Here is a 6,961-nt window from a genome sequence, read left to right on the forward strand (position 1 = left end):
GATTTGCCCAACTAAGATCACACATCACCCACATGTCATCCACACGCCACCCACATGCCATCCACACGTCACCCGCACGTCTTCTCTAAAACTATGAAAAACAAAATAAATTAAGAAACCATAGAGAACTTAGTCATTTAACATGTGAGTAAATTTTTTTTTTCCAATGAGGCCTGAAAATCCTTGATGAAACTTTTTAGCCTACTACTGAGTAATTTTAATTATTTTAACTATTCTGAGTCATTTCGATTATTACCTAAGGAAACTGTGGCTCAGAAGAATCTGCCTGCAGTGCAGGAGACCTGGGTTCCATCCCTGCGTCAGGAAGATTCCCTGGAAAAGGGAAGGGCAACCCACTCCAGTATCTCTGCCTGGAGAATCCCATGAACAGACGAGCCTGGAAGACCACAGTCCATGGGGTCACAAAGAATCAAACACGACTGGGTGATTAACACGCACACAAGGAAACTGCAAAATGCATCCTTTTTTTTGGCTGCACCATGTAGGGCATGTGGGATTTTAGTTCCACGACCTGTGATCAAGTTCAGGTCCCCACCTTGGGAGGGTGGAGTCTTAACCACTGGATCACCAGTGAAGTCCCATAATGCATCTATTAACAGAGTCCCCTGGATCAATAGTGATAGGGTAAATACAGATTCCACAGATGCTGTGACCAAGAAATAAACGAAAATTCCTACATTGAACTGCAAACCAGGTTATGCCCAAAGAGTTTCTGCAAGTAAATGATAGGAACAGTACAATAAAAAGAAATTTCCAAAAAAGAAAAATATTTGCATTTGTTTATTTTTATACCATTTGTGAAATAAGAACTATTTCTAAGAGAGAAACTTCTGGAGTCTTCTGTAGAAACAATCCTGTCTTAAACCTCAATGTGATGCAAAACGGTCAGGATGGAATTGAATTTGACCTAATTATAAGAGTGACTTTTCATCATGTTGGCACTGATTAAGGGCTTAGTTTACATTTAGGGAGTGCCCGTCTTTAAACAGCACATACATTAACCCATCCTACATTACTGACGGAAAAGCTCACTGTAATGCATTGTCAGGTGTTTTTATCCCATGCAAGAGCCAGCTCTGTGAGCAGTAATAATGTAATTAAAGCCATTAATGTTTACTCCTCTGGGAAATACAGTTATTCATAGGTATCAGAGTCTTTCATGTTCTTCTATCTACTATACAATTTATATTGTGTTTCTTGCTTATGAGACTCTTCAGGAGTTATTTTCCTGTCACCCTAAAATAGAAATGTATCCTCTGGCAATGTTTTTAATATAGCTATTTGCAGTTAAATTGAATAAAAATGAATAATGTGTTTATTAAGAGTATCAGGAGCAGAGATGGAACTTTTCTCATTATGTTATATTACTGTTTCTGCTGAGATACAATATATTAATAATTTTATAGCATAAATAGTAGATTAAGCTTTGAAAAGTCATAACATCCACTGAAACATACCTGGACCAGAAATTCTTTCATATAGTGTCAATATTTTTTGTAAATCAATGTGAAGTATAAATAGGTACAAACTTCTAGAATTTTATTTTCCTGGGAAGTGTTTTCATTTTTTTTAACTAAAATACATTTTTATGTTGATATTATAATATTGCTATAAATATTATATAAATGCACTCTTCAATATACCTACAGGGTCCTTAACCAAATAATACACATAATACAAAACTAGCAAAGATAAAGAAATCATTTTATACTATTTCCTTAACATCGCTCACACCACATACTCTATTTTGAAGGACAAATAAGCTTAAATATTAATGGACAGTAATGACTTACAAATTTTTTAGGGTTCCTATACCAGGCACTGGTTTAAAATCTTTGTATTACTGCATTAGATCTTAACACCTTATTCATATTAACTTCTTTTGACAGAAGGGGAAAGTGGAGCCCAGAAAGTTTAAGTAACTTGCTAGGAATAAACTGGCTAGTAAGTGTTGGGGCCAAGATATTAATACAAAGTTGCACGTTTTGACTCTAGTGCTGGACTTAGTAGTACTGGCTTTTCCTTGCTATTCTCTCTCTTAAATTTAGAGCTGCTCCATTTTCAAAGTTGTGGTCATTCAAGTGCTATCTACAAGTTTTTTGAACTCCCTGCTACCTCTTCATTGCTTCTGAAACAATATTGTAAAGTAGATTTTTTTTTTTTGAAGTCTACATTTTCAGGGCTTCCCTGGTGGTTCAGTAGTAAAGAATCCACCTGCAAACTCAGGAGACATGGTTCCATCCCTGATTCCGGACAATCCCATGTGCCTCAGAGCAACTAAGCCACGTGCCACAATTGCTGAGCCTGTGATCTGGAGCCCAAAAATCACAACTACTGAGACACATGCTGCAAATACTGAAGCCCAAGTGCCCTAGAGCCTGTGCAACAAAAGAAGCTGCCACAATGAGAAGCCTGCAAACCGCAAGGAGAGAGTAGCCCCTGCTGGATGCAACTAGAGACAGAGCCCACATAGCACTGAAGACCCAGCAGAGCCAGAAATAGAACAAACAAATAAATAAAAGTATTTTAAAAAGTAAAGTCTGTGTTCAGACACCAGGCTTGCCACTTGCACTGTACACATGTAGACTTGTCTTCCATACTCTCTAAACTTCAATCTCCTCATCTGTAAAGTAGTAGCTCTTTCAGAGATCCGTCTGGATGATTAAGCATGGAACACATGTAAAGCAGTTAGCTAAGTGCCTGGCTCATCGCCAGCACTTGATAAGCATTGACTACTAAGATTATTATGGCCTTATTTAAACAAAAGGTGGACCTGTATAGTCATCTGCTAAGGAGGAAAGAGATGCTTTTCTTACAGCATCAAGCCAAACACAATTTTGTGTTTGATACAAAGCTGCGCTGGTTTTGGTCTGAGTTATTTTTATTGGATCACTTAAAGGGAGGGTCTTTCCACAATGTGGATGGATAAGCTTTGTAAAATAACTGATGATCTCTCTATTGGAGTTGCAGATCTTTCTGACAGGTTAGGAATACAAACTAAATAACGGGAAAGTATCTGTGCCTTTCAAACAAAATTTTAAATGATACTTTCTAATAGTATATTGAACAAATGACAGTGAATCAGAAAGATAAGTAACAACCAAAGTTCTGGAATGGATAAAGAAGATATGCAGATATACAATGGAACGTTACTCTGCCATAAAAAAGAATGAAATTGTGCCATTTGCAGAGGCATGGAAGGACCCTGAGTCTGTTATACAGAGTAAATTTTTTTCAGAAAGAGTAAAACAAATACAGTCTATTAATACATACAGTAGAATCTAGAAAAAATGGTATAGATGAACTCATTTGCAAAGCAGAAACAGAGACACAGAGTAGAGAACAAACATACAGATGCCAAGGAGGAAAGAGGGGGACAGGGATGGATCGGGAGGTTGGGATTGCTGTGTACACACTGCCTTGTACAGAATAGATGACTCACGAGAACTGACTGTGTGGTACAGGGAACTCTACTCAATACTCAGCTGTGACCTAAATGCGAAGGAAATGCAAGGAAGAGGGGATATGTGTTTACGTGTGGCTGATTCACGTTGCTGTACAGCAAAAAGCTGACATAGCAGTGTCAAGCGACTATATTACAATTAGAAAAAAAAAAAAGAAAAAGAAAGTCCTAGTGCCCTTATTGCCTTCAGCAGCCTTGATTAAAATGAATAAGCAATTATTACTATTATTATTTTCTATGTCTGGAAATTCTTTTCTTTTTTTTTTTTTAATTTTTTTCCATTTATTTTTATTAGTTGGAGGCTAATTACTTTACAATATTGTAGTGTTTTTTTTGCCATACATTGACATGAATCAGCCATGGATTTACATGTGTTCCCCATCCCAATCCCCCCTCCCACCTCCCTCTCCACCCTATCCCTCTGGGTCTTTCCAGTGCACCAGCCCCGAGCACTTGTCTCATATATCCAACCTGGGCTGGTGATCTGTTTCACCCTTGATAATATACACGTTTCGATGCTGTTCTCTCGAAACATCCCACCCTCACCTTCTCCCACAGAGTCCAAAAGTCTGTTCTGTACATTTGTGTCTCTTTCTCTGTTTTGCATATAGGGTTATTGTTACCATCTTTCTAAACTGAATATATATATGTTAGTATACTCTATTGGTCTTTATCTTTCTGGCTTACTTCACTCTATACAATGGGCTCCAGTTTCATGCATCTCATTAGGACTGGTTCAAATGAATTCTTTTTAATGGCTGAGTAATATTCCATGGGGTATATGTACCACAGCTTCCTTATCCATTCATCTGCTGTTGGACATCTAGGTTGCTTCCATGTCCTGGTTATTATAAACAGTGCTGCAATGAACATTGGGGTGCACGTGTCTCTTTCAGATCTGGTTTCCTCGGTGTGTATGCCCAGAAGTGGTATTGCTGGGTCATATGGCAGTTCTATTTCCAGTTTTTTAAGAAATCTCCACACTGTTCTCCATAGCAGCTGTACTAGTTTGCATTCCCACCAACAGTGTAAGAGGGTTCCGTTTCCTCCACACCCTCTCCAGCATTTGTTGCTTGTAGACTTTTGCATAGCAGCCATCCTGACTGGTGTGTAATGGTACCTCATTGTGGTTTTGATTTGCATTTCTCTGATAATGAGTGATGTTGAGCATCTTTTCATGTGTTTGTTAGCCATCTGTATGTCTTCTTTGGAGAAATGTCTGTTTAGTTCTTTGGCCCATTTTTTGATTGCATCATTTATTTTTCTGGAATTGAGCTGCAGGAGTTGCTTGTATATTTTTGAGATTAATCCTTTGTCTGTTGCTTCATTTGCTATTATTTTCTTCCAATCTGAGGGCTGTCTTTTCACCTTGCTTGTAGTTTCCTTTGTTGTGCAAAAGCTTTTGAGTTTCATTAGGTCCCATTTGTTTATTTTTGCTTTTATTTCCAATATTCTGGGAGGTGGGTCATAGAGGATCTTGCTGTGATTTATGTCGGAGAGTGTTTTGCCTATGTTCTCCTCTAGGAGTTTTATAGTTTCTGGTCTTACATTTGGATCTTTAATCCATTTTGAGTTTATTTTTGTGTATGGTGTTAGAAAGTGTTCTAGTTTCATTCTTTTACAAGTGGTTGACCAGTTTTCCCAGCACCACTTGTTAAAGAGGTTGTCTTTTTTTCCATTGTATATTCTTGCCTCCTTTGTCAAAGATAAGGTGTCCATAGGTTCGTGGATTTATCTCTGGGCTTTCTATTCTGTTCCATTGATCTATATTTCTGTCTTTGTGCCAGTACCATACTGTCTTGATGACTGTGGCTTTGTAGTAGAGTCTGAAGTCAGGCAGGTTGATTCCTCCAGTTCCATTCTTCTTTCTCAAGATTACTTTGGCTATTCGAAGTTTTTTGTTTTTCCATACAAATTGTGAAATTATTTGTTCTAGTTCTGTGAAAAATACTGTTGGTAGCTTGATAGGGAGTGCATTGAATCTATAGATTGCTTTGGGTAGTATAGTCATTTTCACAATATTGATTCTTCCAATCCATGAACACGGTATATTTCTCCATCTGTCTGTGTCCTCTTTGAATTCTTTCATCAGTGTTTTATAGTTTTCTATGTATAGGTCTTTTGTTTCTTTAGGTAGATATACTCCTAAGTATTTTATTCTTTTTGTTGCAATGGTGAATGGTATTGTTTCCTTAATTTCTCTTTCTGTTTTCTCATTGTTAGTGTATAGGAATGCAAGGGATTTCTGTGTGTTAATTTTATATCCTGCTACTTTACTATATTCATTGATTAGCTCTAGTAATTTTCTGGTAGAGTCTTAGGGTTTTCTATGTAGAGGATCATGTCATCTGCAAACAGTGAGAGTTTCACTTCTTCTTTTCCTATCTGGATTCCTTTTACTTCTTTTTCTGCTCTGATTGCTGTGGCCAAAACTTCCAAAACTATGTTGAATAGTAGTGGTGAGAGTGGACACCCTTGTCTCATTCCTGATTTTAGAGGAAATGCTTTCAATTTTTCACCACTGAGGGTAATGTTTGCTGTGGGTTTGTCATATATAGCTTTTATTATGTTGAGGGATGTCCCTTCTCTTCCTGCTTTCTGGAGAGTTTTAATCATAAATGGATGTTGAATTTTGTCAAAGGCTTTTTCTGCATCTATTGAGATAATCATATGGTTTTTATCTTTCAATTTGTTAATGTGGTGTATTACATTGATTGATTTGCAGATATTAAAGAATCCTTGCATTCCTGGGATAAAGCCCACTTGGTCATGATGTATGATTTTTTTAATATGTTGTTGGATTCTGTTTGCTAGAATTTTGTTAAGGATTTTTGCATCTATGTTCATCAGTGATATTGACCTGTAGTTTTCTTTTTTTGTGGCATCTTTGCCTAGTTTTGGAATTAGGGTGATGGTGGCCTCATAGAATGAGTTTGGAAGCTTACCTTCATCTGCAATTTTCTGGAAGAGTTTGAGTAAGATAGGTGTTAGCTCTTCTCTAAATTTTTGGTAGAATTCAGCTGTGAAGCCAGCTGGTCCTGGGCTTTTGTTTGCTGGAAGATTTCTGATTACAGTTTCGATTTCCTTGCTTGTGATGGGTCTGTTAAGATCTTCTATTTCTTTCTGGTTCAGTTTTGTAAAGTTATACTTTTCTAAGAATTTGTCCATTTCTTCCAAGTTGTCCATTTTATTGGCATAGAGCTGCTGGTAGTAGTCTCTTACGATCCTTTGTATTTCAGTATTGTCTGTTGTGATCTCTCTGTTTTCATTTCTAATTTTGTTAATTTGGTTCTTCTCCCTTTGTTTCTTAATGAGTCTTGCTAATGGTTTGTCAATTTTGTTTATTTTTTCAAAAAATCAGCTTTTCACTTTGTTGATTTTCGCTATGGTCTCTTTAGTTTCTTTTGCATTTATTTCTGCCCTACGTTTTAAGATTTCTTTTCTTCTACTAACCCTGGGGTTCTTCATTTCTTCCTT

Source organism: Cervus elaphus, chromosome 32 (genome assembly GCF_910594005.1).
Source record: "Cervus elaphus chromosome 32, mCerEla1.1, whole genome shotgun sequence".
Classification (NCBI taxonomy): Eukaryota; Metazoa; Chordata; class Mammalia; order Artiodactyla; family Cervidae; genus Cervus; species Cervus elaphus.